General features: G+C 34.2%; 1 protein-coding gene across 8 annotated transcripts in view; it reads left to right on the forward strand.

Annotated features, from left to right (window-relative positions):
• Nucleotides 1–21,595, forward strand: part of tun (N-terminal glutamine amidase tungus) — a 52,742-nt gene that overhangs the window by 11,364 nt on the left and 19,783 nt on the right. The window lies entirely within an intron of this gene.

Consider the following 21,595-nt stretch of genomic DNA (forward strand, 5'->3'; position numbering starts at 1 on the left):
TATTGTTTTCTAACTGTAGGAATTTTTGTAATAAATTACAAAACAATTGAGTTTAATATCTTTTTTCATTAGAAATTTACTATAAGTAGAAATCGTGCCCGACTTTCAATGGGAGTGACTGTGCTTTCAATGGAGTTTGTCACTCCTTTCGATAGATTGTACAACAAACTATCCAGCATATTTTCTCCACACTCTGCTGTGCTGCGGCACCAAGAAACGCATTTCGGTCAGGGCCATCACAGTTCATAGACATGTAGGGGCGTGGGAGGTGGGTGGAAACAATGAAATTTAAGTAATTGAAACTCAAAACGACAGCGATTAATGTCCGGGAAAATAACTACATTTTAGTGTCAACAAGATGAATTTGTAACGGCGAAACATTGTTGCTCCTAAATACTGCATGTTTCTCTCGTATATACCGTACGCATTGAAAAAGGTGTAAGTAAAATAAGGAAAAGGCACATCGTCAATTAGATATACATATGTGAGTGTTTGCAGTATTCCCTGAACAAAGGGATCTTTCAGGGAAAGTAATTTCCTTGCGTATTTTTATTGTAAAAAAATAATTATGGTTTCACATAAAAACGCATTCATAAGTATGTATGTATGTATACCATATACTGAGATACACATGTATATGTATATATGTACTTAAGTATGTAAATACTCTATACAAGATAATAGCGTTTAGCTCCGCAGAATAGAAAATAATAAATTGCGACTTAACTAAAAAATGACAGCATATTATTTATGTTCTTCCGAGCTGTGGAATCAATGAAATTGATTTGGCGGCAGAATTGAGCCCAGTCAGCCTGCGAGTGATTTTGTTGATTTAGCAACATTTCTATAGAAATATTCTTATTTATTTGTACACATCTTTAATTACATCGTAAAAATTATACTTAAGATATTTAGAATACTTCAGGGTATAACTAAATTAATAACAATTATTTTTTCTTCGTATTGTCACTATGACTAAGGGTGCGAGAGATCGCGTCACAAACAAATATCTCTATCATTGACTTAGAGTCCTAACCTAATAAGAATATTGTCAAAGTTTCATTACATTTTATACAATCATTCTCCAGTTACTAGTCATTCTCTCTTGCCTCTGCTATTTTTGTTTACAATGGAAAGAGTGAATTTTTTCCTGATGGGAAGAAAGAAACACATTTCATGCAGTGCATAATTTTATAAGTGTACCATAAATGATGCACCCTATTCAGGTCTGCAGGAGGCAGTGACAATAGAAGATATCGCAAAAATTCGTGAAATTCTTCGTGAACATTATGAGAGGAAATTAAGAGAAAACTTATATCAAATAGTGAAACCTCTGGATATTCATACCATCTTGAGTATTATAAGGGTATTAATATGCCTTTGGCTTAATTTGGGACAGTAAAATTAACTTTCAGGAACGCTGTGAAACTTCGATCACAGGTGAATTATAAAGTCCAACCACAAAGGTAAATAATGAGATTGCATTATTCATATGCCCAGGAGCAAAGCCTGCAGGCAAATTTTATTTTCGGCATAATTTCCAATTTCATGTGTTTGTATTTGCTGGTAGATGCACATTAATGATTTATGGATTGAACTTTTCACTCTCAGCGTGCAAACAAAGAAATGTGGACACTTGAATTAATATATAGTGCACAGTGTTTCGCAATTGTATTCGCAGCAGGAGTCTTTTCATAAAAATTGTAAAGCTACAATACAATAAAAATATGAATCCATGTTTATATTCGTGTGGAGTTTCAGTTCAAGTTAAAGGAATAAATTCAATAAGTCTGTGATATTTTCTGAAAATATAAATAACAAGTTGTAGCTGGTGTCTCCGTTACACTCCTTCTTGCACTTTCAACATTTTGCTACATCGTATAATAGTTTTGTTCACCTAACGATTGTTTGTGTCACCTAAAACTAATCGAGATAGATATGGAACTATAGCCCGCCAGGATGGCGGGACGAGTTCAAAACTGGGTGAGAGTCTGTCCATTCTATCGAAATCCTCGTTAAATCCATTTTTATGACCTACTTGCGACGAAATTAGGTTTATAACATTAGATATTCCCATATTAGGGTGAGCGAATTCCGTCTACAACCACGCCTACTTCTCACATAAAACAATTTTAAACTTCTGATTCTGTCACTTCACTGTATAGAAATTGAGAGCCAATAAAGATAACATGACTTTCTTTAATACATACTATGTAAGTATATATGTATGTATTTGTTTATGTACTATATTGCAAAATCGACGGTGATTTTGCAAAAACGGACTCTGTTAGGAACTTCTGCAGGAATAAACGAATGACTGCAAATTTTCATGTATTTCCTTTCATGTCTTTTGTTGCCCTACATATATTAGATCGATTTTGAATTAATTTGTGCACACAACTCATGACACTAAGAATGATTTTGAAACATTTGTTCTCGTCTCAGAAAACATTAAACAAAATAACAGATTAATAAATATTTATAATATCAGTTTAGTTTTAAAAACACAAGGACGAAGTAAACAGAGAGAAAAATGCCGAAAACATATGATGTATCTCAATTAAACGTCTTTTGTTCCTTTTATTATTTTACCTTTATAATTTTCTAGGTAACAATATCTTTATAAGGATCAGCAGTAATCTGCTATATTGGGACGATCCCATCAACGTTGGTACGTTTCTTACATCACTTTTAGATCCTAGTAAAATAGCTCTCTATTTCTCACTATAATTATCTAAATTATCCGAAAATCTATCCAGATAATTTCGGATAAAGTCTAACTTCGTACTTTTATTTGGTCTTAGAATTCTAAAGCTTTTCAGCATATGTTGGAAAATTTTCTCATAATTTGATCCTAATTTGATCTTTCATAAATGGCTTTATTTGAAGACCAACAAAGAGTTTATTTTTACACTTTTCCATACCCAGCCTCGGAAATTTTCTATAAAAGTAATTAAAACAATATCCGTTTTGACAAATTGCTTTATCATAGCTAAATTGATCAGGTTTGTAGTTCATTTTGAGAAAATAAGTTTAGCATAGATGTTTCAACATACCACTGATAGATTATACCGATTTCTGGGAATTTAGGGATATCATAGCTTCTGAGCGCATGGGAATTATTTTTGAACGCAAAGGAAGATTTTCATTGGGTAAACGTCTTTTGTTCCTTTTATTATTTTACCTTTATAATTTTGTAGGTAACAATATCTTTATAAGGATCAGCAGTAATCTGCTATATTGGGACGATCCCATCAACGTTGGTACGTTTCTTACATCACTTTTAGATCCTAGTAAAATAGCTCTCTATTTCTCACTATAATTATCTAAATTATCCGAAAATCTATCCAGATAATTTCGGATAAAGTCTAACTTCGTACTTTTATTTGGTCTTAGAATTCTAAAGCTTTTCAGCATATGTTGGAAAATTTTCTCATAATTTGATCCTAATTTGATCTTTCATAAATGGCTTTATTTGAAGACCAACAAAGAGTTTATTTTTACACTTTTCCATACCCAGCCTCGGAAATTTTCTATAAAAGTAATTAAAACAATATCCGTTTTGACAAATTGCTTTATCATAGCTAAATTGATCAGGTTTGTAGTTAATTTTGAGAAAATAAGTTTAGCATAGATGTTTCAACATACCACTGATAGATTATACCGATTTCTGGGAATTTAGGGATATCATAGCTTCTGAGCGCATGGGAATTATTTTTGAACGCAAAGGAAGATTTTCATTGGGTAGAATTGGACATTTAGTAGACTGTAAATTTAGATATCACCACGTTTGATTTTTATTAAACCCTTAAACCTTTCGTATAATTTTTCGCATATTTTCGGTAAGGAGCAAGAGATGTGGATCACGTGTTGGAAAAATACATTTTATTACAAATAAGGCGATAATTTATCAAAATATAAGAAATGTAAATATAAAAAAAGAGCACATTCAATACTTTCATGAATGAATTCATAATCTGGAGACTTGAAACCAACGAAATTTGCTAAGATATACAGGGCAACAAAAAAAGATATTGTAGAGCTGTGTAAAAGTATTAAGTATAAAAGTTTTGTCACAGTCGCCTCCCATATAACAGTTATGATCGAAACTGCTAAAATTGCAATAACTATAACTGTCTTGAGTACAAAACTTTGTCCAGATATTATAACGATATATGTATGAACAAATCTGCCAAAACAAATTAATGACAAAGTGTGGCAATCTGGTCTTCTGCATAATATTATGAAGTGGTTACGTGTTTCCTACTTCTTAATTATAGAGTTGCAACTCAAATATGGCATTGGAATGGCATAACGAAGTGTTTTTGGGATAGCTTTATATACAATTTTTACGACTTATATACCAATTGTTAATGGTGCTAAAGGCAATGAATGGGACCCAATATTACATTTAGAGCAAACTATACAAATTTTAACAGGTGCTTCGTGGTATTTGAGCAAATAGTAATGCTCCAAAAGGCTTACACTTTTTTTTCAAGATAAAACTAAAAGAAATGATGTGAAATTTATAAGTAGAGAGCAGTTTTCACACTCTGGACTTACCAGATTGATTTCGCTTTAGCTGAAACACTGCTAAGTAACGGTTGCCAATTTGACAGATTGAAACTAAAAAATTTTGTTAAAAATCAAAATTTGACTAGTGAGGTATCAATCAAAAGTCGGTCCGTATATCTGTCAATGTATTGGAAATAAAATTTAATTTAAATTTAAATGACAATTGCCTGTAGGACAACATTATACGAACTATATCGACCAATACGTGAGTTATCTGAATGAAATTAAGTAAGCATATTGTTTAAGCACAATATGGGTTGTTGCCTCCTAAGCATAATAGGTAAATCTGCACGGTCGTATATATCGGACTATGTATCAGATATCTTAGTTAAATTAGGTGGAAATATGTTCCTAAAAATATTATGTCTTGGTCCTCAAAATGGATGAAACATAAATCTAATATAAAGATTTTCTTCTTTTCGGTTGACTTTGTACAATTCCATATATGAGATGTGTTTTGATGCTAAAATATAATACAATGGGATGTTTAACTAAAAATGGGTAATATCGATATATAACATCCATCTACAATAATATATTTAATATATTGATTTCTTTTATTGCTATTGACCTTAAGTACTATATTTAAGACATTAAGTAAGATATTTTAGTGAAATTAAAAAGCAAAAGAACGTTCCGAAATCAATTCAATCGGTTCCCAATTTCGCTTTCATATGTAGCATTTTTATACTCTCGCAAAATATTTCTCCAGAGTATAATACAATAGTTTTGTTCACTTAACGGTGGTTTGTATCATATAAAAAAGGTATATACGATATACGAGTAAATGGTCACGTTGACAAGACAAGTTGATATCCATTTGCACGTGCAAGTGTTAACCTTAAACGTCATGAAATTTTGTTCACGTCTTCCTTGCACAATAAGGATGTTGGTATTGCAGATGGGCGTAATTGGACTATTGGCACGCCCAAAAAGTGCCTTAACATAACATAAACATATAAAAGGCTGTAACTAAGCTTCAAATTGAGATATAATACTGAACTTTGGTACAGGGATCCGTAATAATGAGGGACACCTATGGCCTAAAAATTATAAAAAAGTGGCAGTAGCCCCGTCTACTAATAGATTTAGTATACATATATTACAACCCTTTAAAGTTATATTAACCAAATTTGATGAGAATAAATCTTTTCAGTACGTCCTCAGATGGTGTGAAAATAAATGAAATCTGATAGTCAATCTTACTCCCCATAAAGTTATGTTAAAAACTTCTAAATACGTGATTACTCACTTAATAAATACGCTATCGACATTAAATTTCATAACCAAGATGGTACGAAAGGGGTTAAGAGGAGCCGGTATAAAAATTAGACAATGGGCGTGACCATTCAACTAATTTCAGTCAAATTTGGCGCATGGCGTTATTCTGACACTTTTATCATATAATATGAAAATGGGTGAAATCGAAATACAACCACGCTACCTCCCATATGACAAACCTCCCATATGACAAAATTTTAATTTAATTCTTTGTGTGATATTTTAATGAATTTAAATGAAATCGGAATATGCCTTGCTCTAAACCCCGTGTCTATAGTTTAATAATTTCCGATTCTATGATTGGTCTTATCTACTCACATATGTTATACGAGTGTATAAAGATTTTTGTTGTTCTAGCAGACTTAATGACGAATATGTTCACGAGGATATTTGAGTAATGTAAAAGCTAATGTAATTCGTCCAGATCCTCCCTTAGCCAATATACGTGATACTATTTCCATTCAATTTGACTTTCCATCTGACTTTGAACCATTTATATTGGTTAAAATGTGTGAAATATGGTGGATTCGCAAGGAGGATGAATGAAATTAATCTAGTCCTTGCTCTAAGTTTTATATCCCTAATATAATGATTTCCGATTATGTGGTTGTTCTTTTCCTTATATAGCCAATTTATTGAATTTATGCCCTTTGGTTGAGTTTATATCACATGTATCTCATTTGAGTTAAGTTGAGTTAGGTTGCTTTTAAAATAAATATTTTGAACACGAAGCAAAATTTTGCAAAGCAACTTAATAAAATACTACATTTGTCATAATGAATGTTGCATTCATAAGCATCTTATAACGTAAAATTTAGATCCTTCCAAAATGCGAAAGTATAAAATGTTCAATTACACCCGAGCTTAGCCTAGTCTAGGTATAGTCCTCATTTATTTATTCGCTCTCTACTGTGTTAATTCTATTTACCACAAACTGGAATATATGAGTGTTAGTGCATACTCTTAGTAAAATTCACCTCCGTCACTAGTAAATTCTAGCACTGGTTCATTGTAATCAGATACCATCTGAAGTTAAGACAATCTTCACTTAATGTGGCAAATTCCAAATTCCTATTCCACCGCAATTTTCACTGAAATCTTCGAAAGCCAAGTTACGAAACCTAATGCCTTTCTTTTTCTTTTTTGCCTCGTTAGCGCAGGCGGTTGAAATTATCTAAAAGAAAACTTTATCATCATAATCAAAAGTTTGAGACGATAAAGCTACTCCATACAATAGAAAGAAAACGCTCAACGCTTGCAAACATTCACATATGGGTATGCATGCGTGTGTGTATGTACAAAACTAATGTACACGGATAATTGTGGATGCCTGCTTCAAAAGAAACTAAAGGTGGAGCGGATAAGGTTGAAGGGGCAAAAGCAGGCAAAGACGTCGTTGGTAGTGATTACGGTGTCACTGCAGTGATGATGCGGGTATCTGTACGTGTGTTTTTATATGTGTGTGTACGGTGTTGCTTTCTTGCTGCCGTCTGGGGCTTGTTTTTGTCTGCCGATTTCTTTGCGCCGCGTCGTCTTCCGCATTTCACTCACACATTTTCATTTACTGGATGATACTCGCTGGAGTATTATAAATGCGCTTATTGTTTTTACACGACATGCCAAAGCAGCTGAATGCAAAAACAAATCTACGAATACGTTGCGCACATTCTTCTTGCCTATTTACCTTGTTCTTTTTGTAGTTTTTGTTGGCGTTGGTGTTGTAGTTGGCGTGTTGAATGATTTGTATGAGTTTTTGAAAATTTATTAAGGAAAAGCTTTCTCAGTTTTAAATCCCACAGGACATTTTCATTGATTAATTCACAACGCAACGAGCGTTGCAATACGGCAGCAGAGCGTTAGTCCGCGGGTGTCTTTACTGTAGCTGTGTAGCTCTTTCACTCAGCCCGTAAACAAAGAGTGCCTACTCTGTGACATGGCTCATTTTGAAAAGAGGATATGAGCAGCTGCACGAATGAGCCCCTCGTCGCTTGGAAGCTGGAGTACAAGTCGTTGAGAGATAACGGCTCTGCCGGTGAGCATGAGAGTTAAAGAGGTTAGTTGTGCTCAAGATTACACGAGTGTTTTGACGCTGGCGGATGACGGAAACGATGCAAGCAACGAACGACGTGCACTCACAACTGGGAATGTGGCAATACCAATGTGACACTAAAGCGGCGGAGTAAAAATCTTATAACAATTCGTTCAGCGAAGCAATTTTCTATTGCAATTACACATTTCCACGTGAATTGGATATTTTTAAGAGTTGAAATAAACTCTAGATCTTGCAATTTTTTATCTGTCTTTATTCGTCCGCTGAGTTTGATCTATTTATACACCAGCAATTAAAAAAGTCGGTGCGTGCCCAAATCTTATTTCAGTCTAACCTCAAAATATGTTAGAACGATTTTTTTCGGTTATCAGAGGACCAAGGCTCATACTGATTTGATTTCAATTATGCATTAAACCACATTCAATTTAAGAAAATGTGTCCACTTAAATTCATCAAACAGTTTAAAGTTTTGATTGGGGTTGAGCAAGGTGTGGACTGCTTGCATTTACTTTTAACATTACTCATGTATACTCGAGAACATATTTCCACATGATTTAAGAAATACAACTCGCATATTGACCGATATATTCGGTATAAAATATGCTGGAATAGTGTAGCATGTAGCATATGGGAACTATGGTAAGTCGTGGATCGATTTAACATATTTTCAACATCAAATTATATTATATCTAGTATTACACGCTTACCTAAATTTTCTGAGATATCTTACACATTGAATGATTCAAAAGGTATAAAGTAAAGCTCAGGCTAATCGACTAACCGGACCCACCGGATAGGGCATTATTCGAATAATAATATTTGGTTTGCAGTATCCGGATAGTCGTAAGTCGTCGACTATTTGATTAACCGCTAATTTTCGACTATCCGGTTAACCGTTTGTTGTCGATTATTCGAATAGTAAGCGTTCATTCATTTCCTTATTTTTATTGAAAAAAGTGAAACATTCAATAATAAAATTTTGTAAAATGATTCGTTCTATGAATTTTGCGTTCATTATAACGTATTTTTAATACAGTAAGGAAAATTTTTTAATTTTAATATTTCAATAATATTTGGTAACATAAAAATAAAAGTGCAATAGAATGCTGAGGAATATGGACAAAAAAATTGTTGAGCGTATCAATCATAGTTCAATTGCAATACCACCTAGTCCAATCAGTTATGAATGAAACTTAACTTGTTCAGCATTGAGAATCATGACGGAACTCAAAATATAATTCACAAAAACGAAATCTAGCAAAAACAAAAACTTACCAAAAACTTGCTTTAAAAGACGATTTTCACGGTAACCAAATAACAGTTTGAAAAATGACAAAAGAACTTTTAACCATTTCAATTTAGCAATTGGGCGAATACATCAATGTTTTTCATAAAATGTCTATTTTGATATAACAAAGTTAAAAGATTAACATTTTCTGGGTGCAAGCAGCTTCTACGTTGTGTCACAATATTTCCAGCAATGGAGAACGTCCCCTCTGATTCAGATGAGGAGACTGGAATGCACAGGCGTATTTATTTAGTGACTAATCTTGCATTTAATAGTTAATCGTTAGATAGGTAGAAGGTACTGAAAGGATTCATTCTTAGCGAGTTTGGTTAATATAACTTTAAATGTTTGTGACATATGAGAAGATAAGGTAGTTTCAGTTAAATTAAATAAAAAATATCAAAAATTAAGTTCAAATCTTTTTGGTGAACCTGAACCGAGGAATAATTTGCCCAGCTCATCTTGTACTAACGTGGAGATGTTTGAGTTAATATGAAGAAAGTATTGAAACATTTAAACATTAGTGAGTGTGTATCAGAATGATTCGGTATGTTGTAAATACGACATCAAACCCCAATCAATATATTTGTTTGAAACAAGACTACGAATTAGTTGAAACCGACGAATAAGAGTTTAGATATTATCCACAAGTTTTTATGCATTAAATGTGTTCCAAATTGTCTTAGAAATAAAGTACTATAATTTGTCCTCCATGAGTCGAAGGTATGGAAATAATTATGAACCCAATTTCGTTACGATCTTAACGTGAGTTCAGCGGGGGTTACTACAATTGTTTCTTGCAAAAATAAAATCTAAGGCGATATCCCTCAATTGGTTTCTCCATCGGCAGTATTCCGTCGTTTTGCTATGGTAGTCGAACGGTTGAACGGAGGTGATGAAGAATAAGAAATTCTGAATCAGCCGATTGCGCTCGGTTAGCGTGCAATTGACATCCAACATTTGTGCTGACGGTACCGTATGTATGTACTGTCAAATCCCCTCTCCAACGCCACCAATTGCAAGTTATGCTAAGCGGCAGAGAGCTGGCTGGTGATGGCGCTAGGCCAAAATGCGAACAATCGTCAAAACCATTGGAACGAAAATCCAGAATTTGAATTAAATTCAAACCTGTTTGTGGGTGTGTGTGGGAAGAAATATGAAAACATACAATCTCACACGCATAAACCTAATAGCTACATATAGACAAATGTGTGTTGGGGCTTGCTGCACATGACTTATGAATGAATGATTTTGATTTTATAACATCGACTAGACTCACGGCGAAATTCTATTCTTGAATTGGACAATTAAATGCGGTTGAAAACACACACATCCACATCACCTACCTATTGAGCTTTTAATGCCAACACACAAGTGTTAATCCATACACATGGACGTATACCTATAACTCATATTGCTGATATACAAATTGATACTAAAACTGCCTAAGAGATTTTAGTCCTACAATTCCCACTCACGTGTAATCGTGAGCACGCATATTTATGGCATATGTATGGATATACTTGTATGTGTGTGAATGTATGGGTATTGCTTATTGCTGTGTAAATATCGTTTGTTTGAATGAATTTGCATTTATCGGTAAAGGTTTGCGTCTAGTTACTTACAGACATAGTGAAACATCACTTACATTTTCGGACTAAAATGGAATTAGTCAGAAAGGAGGCCAGACTAATCCATATTTTTGGTGAGTTGGTTCAGAAAGAGAGTCGGCGCGTCAATACTGGTGACATCTGGTACGGCAATATGCTTCCATGAACGGCTGACTGCTTGGGCTTGTAGTTCACACTAGCTGTAAGTTAGTCAAAAACTACTTGATTTCACTACAGGGTAGTTACGCAAATAATGCGCCTCTTGATAGACCGCAGATATGGGGATTCTGGCGTTAAATGAACATCGATATAGGAATTCCTAGTTGTACGTAGAGAATATTCATAATTTATGCAGCTCCGTCGCTTTGGAATGTGAGTAACAACGTTCGCATCTATCTACTTGTTTGCGTACATGTAAATATTTCGCTCGAGACTTAATTGATTATATGTATGTACATATGTACATATATGTTATGTACTTCGACTTCATTAATATTTAAGAGTATACTCGTGGGGTAAATATGGATTGGGTGGAGACTTTGGAACTTAACTTGCACTTGAAACTACTAACATTTAAGAATTATGTGCAGATTCTTTTTTCTGCGCTATTATTCAAACCGAAATGAAATATCTGGCAACAATTTATTTTATTGTTTGGAGTTTCGAAAAAAACGCGTTTGTATGTTGTGTAACACCCATCGGCGGTTCGAACAAATAAGCTGCTTCTTTGGGAGAAAAGAACGTGTGCAATATTTCAGATCGATGTCTCAAAAACTGAATGACTACAAGTAGTTCGCGTATATACAGACAGACGGACATGGCTAGATCGACTCAACTCTTCACACTGATCATTTAGATATATATACAAACATCGTGGCAAACTTAATATACCCTGTTCAGAGTATAAAAAGGCGTTGAAATCAGAAGCTAATTGATTCAGACTTGACTCTTCTTGAATTCTATTTATGAGGCAAATTTTACGACAGTAATCTTCAGACAATTGTTGTGGTCAATAAAAGCGGTCATTTTATGTAAATTTTATTCAAAATTAGAGAAGGCCAAATTAAATAAAAATAACTCCCAGATATACGGTGGTTGCTTTTTCATATCAACATAACAGAGAGCGCCCCTGTATATGCTTACATTACCTCGCTGTTCTAGTGAAATTCTGACTTAATCGATTAAGAGAATTGCATTAAACATATATTTTTACGTAGAACTTTGGCAGTAATTGTATGCAAATTGTTTTGAAACGAATTCAGTGGCTGATCCCTCTGCTATCACAAAGAGCGACTTCCTATTGTTTTATGCTACCACTGCGGCTATCGCACAAGTATATTGCGTTTTCATCAGCACTGAAATCGAAATTAATTTTAGCCCAACAGGGCTTATCCCAGCTTGCAATCAGGATATCGAATTGGTCGCACACAGATTGAATGAGTAGCCGCGACGTCGGTGGTCGGGTATAATTGCTGCTTGTACCGAGTCGAGAGTCGAGTGGCGTGCCACACGTTATCACTGTTGGCGGCCTACATGATGGCATAGAGCTAACGCGTAAGCTGTGAAATTGGCGCTTGGAAAATTGGCATGACGGCACCGTGGCGGTTGACGTACCGCTGCCGTCTGCCTGTCATTCAGTGCACTAAGTGTTCGTATGGATGTATGTTGTGCAAGAGTATACATAACAGGACTATTTATATATTTGGAATGATTGTGAGGCAAGTAGGTGCGTCGTCGCCATAAACTGTTGCTATCGCAGAATGTTGCATGCCATATAGGGCGAACATGAACGAAGGCGCAACAGTGGCTACACGCATGTTTATGAATATTATGTCCATTTGGCACGCTTCGCTATTCATCATCACATCTGTGTGTGCGAAGTGTGTCCTACGCGGTGTCGTAAAACTAAGCACAAGCAGTTGGGCGTTAGGCAGCGAGTTGGTTCGTGGCACTGTGTCGTGACGCCACTCAGCGTCTTTGTTAACATTTGTGACACATACTCAAGTGCGCCAATGCAAAAGCGAAACGAGCAAACAAACTATGTGCGGCTCAGTGTTAGTCACGAGTGGGCGGAAATTGGATAATCAATTAGCTGACTGTAGAGTTGGTGAACTACGTTAGATTAGGATGCTGGAAAATGCTGAAAAGATGATTATTCCGAAAATATACTTAAATTATTTAAATTAATGTTTTTGTTATCATTTGGTTGGTCTAAAAATCATCAGCTTCAAATTGTGGTATTCCGCTATATTTGCCGTAGAAAACTCATTGGTTTTAATAGAGATCATAAAATTATTCCTTTGTAAATAATTGTGTTACATTATTAGCGACTCTGCTTTACATGAAATTATTATATTATTATATATGTGGTTAGACCAGTTTTGCGTGACGCAACGCATATTACTCAGAATTTATTGCTCACACTCTTGACTCAAATAAAAGTCTCATAAAATTCTGCTACCATCAATACACATTTTAACGCTATACATTTTAACAGACAGCTAATTTAGCACTATTTTTTTTTAAACCAAAAACTTGGTTTTTCACTTTGATGATATCGTGAAGTTAGTTATAAGCTTAATTTTAAATGTTGTCTTTTATTCTAGGAAAGATATTTCATTTAGCTTTTGTGTGTTACTTAAGAAACCAAATATAAGGGAGTTTTAATAAAGTGGGTTGAAACAGGCGAGAAAACACTTTATCTAATACTATGTCAAAACAAAATCTACCATCCGCTTAGTTTTATATTGTTTACAGTAGGCGAAATCATACGCTATTTTTCGAGCAGAAGTTAGAGCCATTAAGGTAGTGGTAGATTTACTGCTCCGGAGTGCAGTCCTCCTTCAGAGACGTGATACTCTGATAGCAGGGTGTTGATACTAGCACTGAGCTCACTTCCGTGTGTTTAAGGCTGGTTAAGGAATACCTAACCTCATTATTAATGGAATCGAGTCACTTTGTGATAAGACTAGTATGAGTGCCAGGCCAAGTAAAGCTGAGAGGTGGCAAGGAAAGGCCCGCTATCAGTAGAATGGGTATGGGTCGAGGTCACACTCTCCTCGTATGTTCTACTGCTGGATAGCTCAATTTAGCGAGAGCTTTGTCAGCGCTGCGCTACCATCGTTTCATGCGCTGTCGCAAGATCCTTTTGACCCACGATCGATCGTTAGAGTTCCAGTGAGCTCTTTGACCTCAGTAAAGCTCCTCTCCCACGTCCACGCTGTAAGGTTGAGAATCTTACAGGATGCCAATTGCAGAAGCTATGGGGAAAAATGCGAGGTAGAAACATCTCAGCACTTCCTTCTTCATTATCCTGCGTTTGAGAAATCGAGGCTTAAACACTTGAAAGCGCACACGTTCAGATATCCCACCGAGCTAGTAGTAATAGAATTGGCAAATTTGTATTGGCCACAAGAAGCTTTGCCGATTTATAAGGTCGGATAAAGAAGTTATATTTTTTATGGCTTCACAAAGGACTGCATAAAGTAGTCCAAATGTGATCCCTGGATCAGCCATCGAAACCTAACCAATATAATTACAGAAAATATTGACTAATTAAGTATTAGATATCTCGTGGTATGCGATCCCTATAATTTATGTGCCATTAAACATAAATTTGATAGTACTTTGTTTTCCTAAAATATCAACAATTGTGTGATTGTGAAAATTAGTTTGCGTAGACATTCGCAATCACTTCTAACAACAATTTTTGACAATTAACTGCAGGCGTCGCTGTAATAAAGTATAATAAAGTGTCGCAGCCAAGAGCTAACTTTTTATAAAGAAAAAATCAACCACTGAAATGGAAATCATTATTAAGGGGGTAAGGAGCTTAGATCACGGTCTAACTAATTTCATTTATATTCAGCGCTAAACTACATTGTGTTTATGAAAACTTTAAAATATGGCATACAATTACATTGACAAACCTAAGCGGATTAAAGTTAGCTAGAAAGTCGGAAATCATTATATAATATCTGGTGTATTTGTGCTAGGAGAAGGTCTGGACCGATTGCGTTAATTTGGGGCATTATTGAAATATGTTCGGGATTATGTTTCCATGAAATTTTATGAAGAGAACACACACACTGACCGACATATGTGGCATAAAGTCTACTAAAGTAACGAAAATATTTAATTCGTTGGCCAATTTTACCCCTTTTCTTCGTTAAGGTGTAATATATACAATAGGGGTATTCGGACCAGCTTTCTTAATTCGTTAGTCGTTATTCCGTAGTTTTATACGTGCATTTTGTTTTTGAAAAATTAACGGATTATCCTTCTACCGTGTAACGAAGTACTATCCTGGCAAGCTTTATAATTTCTTCGTCACTTGATAACATCAAATCAGTTTGTTTAAATAGTTCATTGGAACAAAAATACATTTTCTGCTCGCTACAACATAATTTTAGACAAACGTTTCAAAAGTAAGTTTTTAATAAAATTAAATCAGCTGTTTTGAAACAAAATATACCACATTACTGGGATAGGGCAAAAAGTATGTTCACAGTTAAGTATTTTAACGAAGTATCAACTAACGAAATACCAGATTAACATGTCTGAATACTCCTAATTTAAAATGTTCGCTTAATTTTGATATCTTATGTTACATATGTATAAAAGATATGTCGTATCTTACGGTATAAAGGCAACCAGAAGTTTGAAATCCTTATATTGTGTGTATGAGGGCAAGGGGTAATACTAGTAATATTTTCGGTAAAAAATCAGCCATAGTAAAAATCATGCCTCAAAGGCACTATTTGTTCAAAGTTTTATCCCGATATATTCATTGGTGACTCATTTGTATACTGTAAAGAGAAAGGTTCATGTGGAAGTTAAATTCTGTTAAATGGGACTTAGGTGTGGTGTTGTTCTATTTCACCTATTTTCACGTCGTAATATAGAAATGTCATGACATGACATGTTGAAATTGATAAAGCAAGTCCTGAGTTATGGGTTTTCACCTAAAGGTTGACAGTGCCACGCCTATTGTCCAGTTTTTATACCGTTTTTTATAAAACTCCTAAAAACTAATAGTTGCCAGCATAACTGTTATATGGGAAGTCGGCGGTTTCACCCATTTTTACACTGTCTGACGAGGTAATAATAATATTTGTTCTGAGCAATTTTGGCTAATTTAGCTTAAATGATTGGGAGATAAGTACATCAATACTATTACTTTGTCAAAACCACATATGCTCCTCCATAATAAAAATAAAAAAAATTGTAACTTATGGGGATGTCAGTTCTGGCACTTGGAATTTTTTCGATTAATGGCATTTTGTAGACTTAGATTTGGCCCATGTGCAATACCAACCTGCCTTGGGTGCCAAGGAACACGTTTACCAAGTTTCATCGATATATCTCATTGCTTACTTAAGTTATCACTTGCACAAACGGATGGACGGAAGGACAGACAGACAGACAGTACCTCCGTTATTTATATTATATAACTCTATGTTATATGATGGTCTTAGGTGTTACAAAAACCGTTAGGAGTACAAATTTATTATGCTCTGTAGCAACATATTGTGAGAGTGTAAAAATTGATAAAGTGTTTAAAGAGCATCGATTTGTTTAGAAAATCAATTTTGGTAAACCATTTAGTTAAAAACATAAATAAATAAAAAATCAAGTAAATACATTTTCTTTGAAGATGTTCATTGTGTTAAAACTCCAAAACAGTACATTTTGGTATTTTGTTGTCGAACGGCAGCTATTGTAGATGCGTAATAGGCGTGTAAATCTATCATGAGTTGTTGTGTTGAAAAGTAAAATAAATTTTAATAAATTTGAACCTTAATTTTATTTACATATTATTAAATGCAAATAGTTTAAATCAAGGTATTTTGTGCTGTGTTCTGTTGGGGGCTGGCATATAAATTAAGAAGATGCTTATTTTTTAATTACAATGAATTATAGCAACTTTAATTATATCGTTAAAATGCACTTAAGCAAGTTTAAGAGCTTTCATAACTAGTGCGCCATAAGTGAGCATGTGAAGATGCAATAAAAATGCAACAGCACCTGCGTTAAATCATGTGGCACACATACATACATGTAAACGTTAAATTATATTATGACATACGCTTGATTACCCCAAATGCTTATAACATACACCCACGTTACATAAGTACTTGCTCATACACGATCTCAATAGTGGGTCAGGCAAAGAGGGCTCTGTGGTAAATAGAAAATTGCGTGACGTTCTGCAAAGTTTGAGAGAAACCACCCAAAATTGTGTTGCGTGCAGACACCTAACCATCAACGAAATGAACCGAACAACTGCTGCACTCGCTGACTGTCTGGCTGACAGGTTAGATATGGACAGGTGAGCAAGTGAACACCCAAAAACCTCCGAAAATTCAACAAAGTGAAATTAAGCGGTTGGTTGGGTTGTGCGCCGAATGTAACTGTTGCTGGCACAAATTAATGTTTGTAGTTATTGTTGCCCCTACCCTTTTTGCTATTGTTGCTGGTTGCAAGTGTTGATTGCTGAGCTTTAACATATACATATGCCGTCACTGTTATGCTTTCTAACTTTGATTGTGCGCATTTTTTGCATTTAGGTAAAGTTCGCATTGTTTTTCGTTATTTTGGCTATAATTCTTCATGCAGTGCGGTGTGTCTGCATTCTCTACTTACGTATGTCTATATATGCAGTCTATATGTAATACATTGCTGGATACTGCCGAGGTAAAAGTTCAGCTGTGCGGAGGTGTTGGCACAGCTGCTTGCGGTTCGCCGCTTTTCTCACTTTCTATAAGTGTAATTAAAAATATTCGTTTTTCAATTTCATTTTCGTGTGAGAAATTAAAAAATTAGACGCAGAGACACAAATCAAATAACTGTCAGAATGTAACATTACAGAAAATATTCAGCAAAAAAATTTAGTTGTTATCTAACTATTATGCTGAAAACCCCAGACGAGATTTGTAATAAAATTCAGTAAGAAGTCTCTAGTCTCTATTTGAGACATATTGAAGTAAAATCTCAATTTGTGGCAAGTTAGCATGGATATTTATCGATTGTCGGTTTTTATATTTTGAAAGCAACTCAAACATGTAAAAGTTAAAAAAAAAATCAATGTCAAATAAATTTCGTAACTATTATGATTCATGTCAACATATTATTTATATTTTTTATTGGTAATTATACTTTTTGACTGCCTTAAAAAATTTAAAGTTTTATTGACATTTTATATTCATAAGGTTTTATTTACATCTCTAAATAACGAAATGTAATTAGATCTGAGAGATTTTTTTGACTGCACTGCAAACTCGTCCCAAGCCACAAAAATTGCCTCTTATTTAAAATTTAAAATTTAGAGACTTGTGACTGTATCAAAGTACTTAATTCCGATATTAATCATTTGATGGGTTTAATCTTATTAAATTTAAAAATTTAAATAAAAATTATGAAATTTCAATAAGTTGAGAGAGATCACATCTATTTATGTACATACATATAGTTGCGAGCAATGAAATAGGCCACTAATCCATTCGAAATATTTTTTTAATGTTAACAACTTTAAAAAGGTTTGAGTCCGGTTGCACTATGTTTAAAAATAAAAAGTATTTAGTTCAGACATGTAGAATACGTTATATTATATAAACTTTATTTTACATAGAAATTAATGAAGCAATAAAATGGTGCATAGAAAATGTAATCTTAAAAGAACATTGGAAGCTATTCTTCAAGTTCTGTTTATACCTATACTTAGTGTTGGTAGCATAATCTTTATTTTTAGTAACAGCTACTTTCTTCATAGAATCCATAAGAGTATCACACCTGTTCGGATATATAGTTTGCCATGCACGTTTAACTACAGGCCACAGCTCATGGTTGTTTTTGGGCTCAGCTTTCCAAACAAATTTCTTTATATCAGTCCTTTTCCTTCCATAAAGAATGTATGTGTATATTACACCTCAATTCAGATTTCAAACGGCGTGCTACGGGTTTCAATAAGGGAACCTAAGGAGGACTTCGAGCATATAAATTATGTTTTCGTAAACTTTTTCTCACAGGATGAACATCGCATTCTAAATTTAATTCGTCGCGGATATCTACAGTAGATCTTGTTGGTCGAATTTTTGCATACTTGGCAATATTCGGTTCGGTTGTTATACCCTGAACACGAAGTTTCTGATACTCAGGAAGAAGCGTCGGAAACCCTATAAATATGGTTATATATAAATGATCAGCATGACGGGTTGAGTCGAACTAATCTCTCAGTTATTGTGATATCGATCTAAAATTTTGGACACGTCGTTTTCCGCAAAAGAAACTGCCAGACAAACTGAACGAATCAAGTCCTTGTTCGGAAAGCTTTTAATTTCACTAGTTATCTTGACGAAATTTGGTATGGATTATTGTAAAAAGCAATGGTAGATTCTCCGAAGAAACCAGATCGGACAACTATATCATATAGCTGTCATACAAACTTAACGAGTAAATAAATTTCTTGTACGGAATCTTTTGTATTTGTGAAGGGTATTATAGCTTCGGTGCAACCGAAGTTTACCAAATTTAATGCCCATTATATTTCACTGCTCTTCAAATAACTGACATGTCGAAGACACTATTTTCATATTAAAAATGTATATATAATAATTAGGATGACTAGACGAGTCTGTCTGTGCAAGCTGTAACTTCAGTAAAAATTGAGATATCGTAAGGAAGTTTGGTACACGTATTCCGTGGCAAATTATTCTGTGGTATTAGGACCAATGCCACGAATTCAAAACGCTATTAATCGAAATCCTATAAAATGTAATAACTAAGCACTTAATTAAGATATTAAGCCGTAATTTGGCACAGGGAATTGCAGTAGAAAGGGGCACCTGTGGGCTAAAAATTTTAAAGAAAGAGCGTGGCTCAACCATCTATTAGGTTTAATGCACTTATCTCCTAAACAAATACAGCAACAATATCCAAACTCGTTTACTACAAGTTCTATAAGAACTCTACTGGAAGTAGGAAAATTAATGAAATGAGATTATAGCCCCATCCTCTCCCCAGAGCCATTAAATTTTATACTCAGCATGATACAAAAAGGCTTTATAGGGGCTGGGGTTATAATTGGAAGATGGGCGGAGCACGTAGTAAAATCACATATCTCCGGACCTACGCTGCTCAATCGGACTACGCCTACTTCTCATATAGCACCATTTTAAATTCCATATGATTCATTCACTTTACAGTACACACATCAAGCACTAATATATTCGGATAAAATATTGCACAAATAGTGCTTTTGAGGTATGCCATCTCGCTCCCTAAAATTGTCAAAATCGGACTAAAACAGCTCAAGCCCGCACATACCAAATATATGGATCTCAGAGCGTATGGCTGACTTTTCTGTGACATATATTATTGAAATTTGGGTAAAATGTTTCTTTGAAAATAATATACCTTTGCGTCAAAAATGGGTTGAATTGGGTCAATACTTCTCTTAGCCCCCACATACCTAATATACCAGTTGACTTTATACCACATATCGGCCAATGTGAGAGTTATTTTAATGACATTGGAAAGCGTATTTCTTTAATAATAGTGTACCTTTGGGCTTAAAGTCGTGTGAAAACTTGCCTTAACCCCAATAAAATTGATATTCAGGATTTTGAATTGCTTGAAAATAATATGTTCTCAAGTATACCTGGGCAATGTCAAAAATTAGTGCAATCAGCCATTTCTCTGCCTCCAATATATCATATATAATGATTTCCCACTTTCCATTTAGCTTCAAACGGTTTAGGATGGTCATAATGTGTGATATTTTAATGAAATTAAGTAGACACGTTTTCCTAAAAGTTATACAATTCTATTAATTACTTGGCACTCAATATAAATGAAATTGGTCTAGGTTTAAACCTCATATCCCTAATAGAATGAGTCCGCTTGTTTGGTTGACGCTTTTCGCAATAACTGAATATATTAAATTTAGTTTCTTCGGTTGAGTTTACATTTTATATACAATACTTATCTCATTTGAGAATGCCTTTTGTATAATTGTCGCTGACAGAAAGTAAATATAGTAATAAAACTGAGTATATGACCTTATTTTGAATATGATACCAAATTTGATTTTAATCCATTCACGACTTCGTCGAACAATGAAGTTGAACTCTTTCGCTGCATTTTTTAATATGGCCAACACCTGAAGGTTTTGATCCTTGGAAGTTGCAAGAGCATTAAATGGTGAGTTACACCCGAACTTAGTCTTTTCTTACTTGTTTCTTTTAATTTTCTAAATTAAATTAAGATTTAAACTTTGTCACCTTTCCTAAATTATACTACATCTACTTCAAATATTTGAAAAAATGAGAATTCATATTTTGTTTTATTAAATTGTTCAAAATATATATTGTCAATTCCACTGGTTAGACTATAGAAAGCTTAAAATTGATTTCATCTCACATTTTATAAAATAAAATTTCAAGAGTCTTGGTTTTGGTTATTATATTCGTTAATATCTACACATTAAAAATTATAGGATGTTTGAAAAATATCTTCCAGTAGAAATTCTAATAAAACCTTATTTTAATACTTAACAATGCAGTATCAAAATTTTTATATAATCATACTGCTGATTAAATTGTCTTATATAGTGAAAAATAAGTATTAGAACTTCACACTGCGATGTGATTATACTGTTGATTTTCACACAGCCATCTACTATCCGATAACACATTTACATATACGAATTTAGAATATTTATGGTTTGCACAAGCATAGTAACCCATTCTAAGACATTCCGCTTATTCACAACATTTATTCATTTACATACTT

The sequence above is a fragment of the Bactrocera oleae genome, chromosome 4, assembly GCF_042242935.1.
Source record: "Bactrocera oleae isolate idBacOlea1 chromosome 4, idBacOlea1, whole genome shotgun sequence".
NCBI lineage: Eukaryota > Metazoa > Arthropoda > Insecta > Diptera > Tephritidae > Bactrocera > Bactrocera oleae.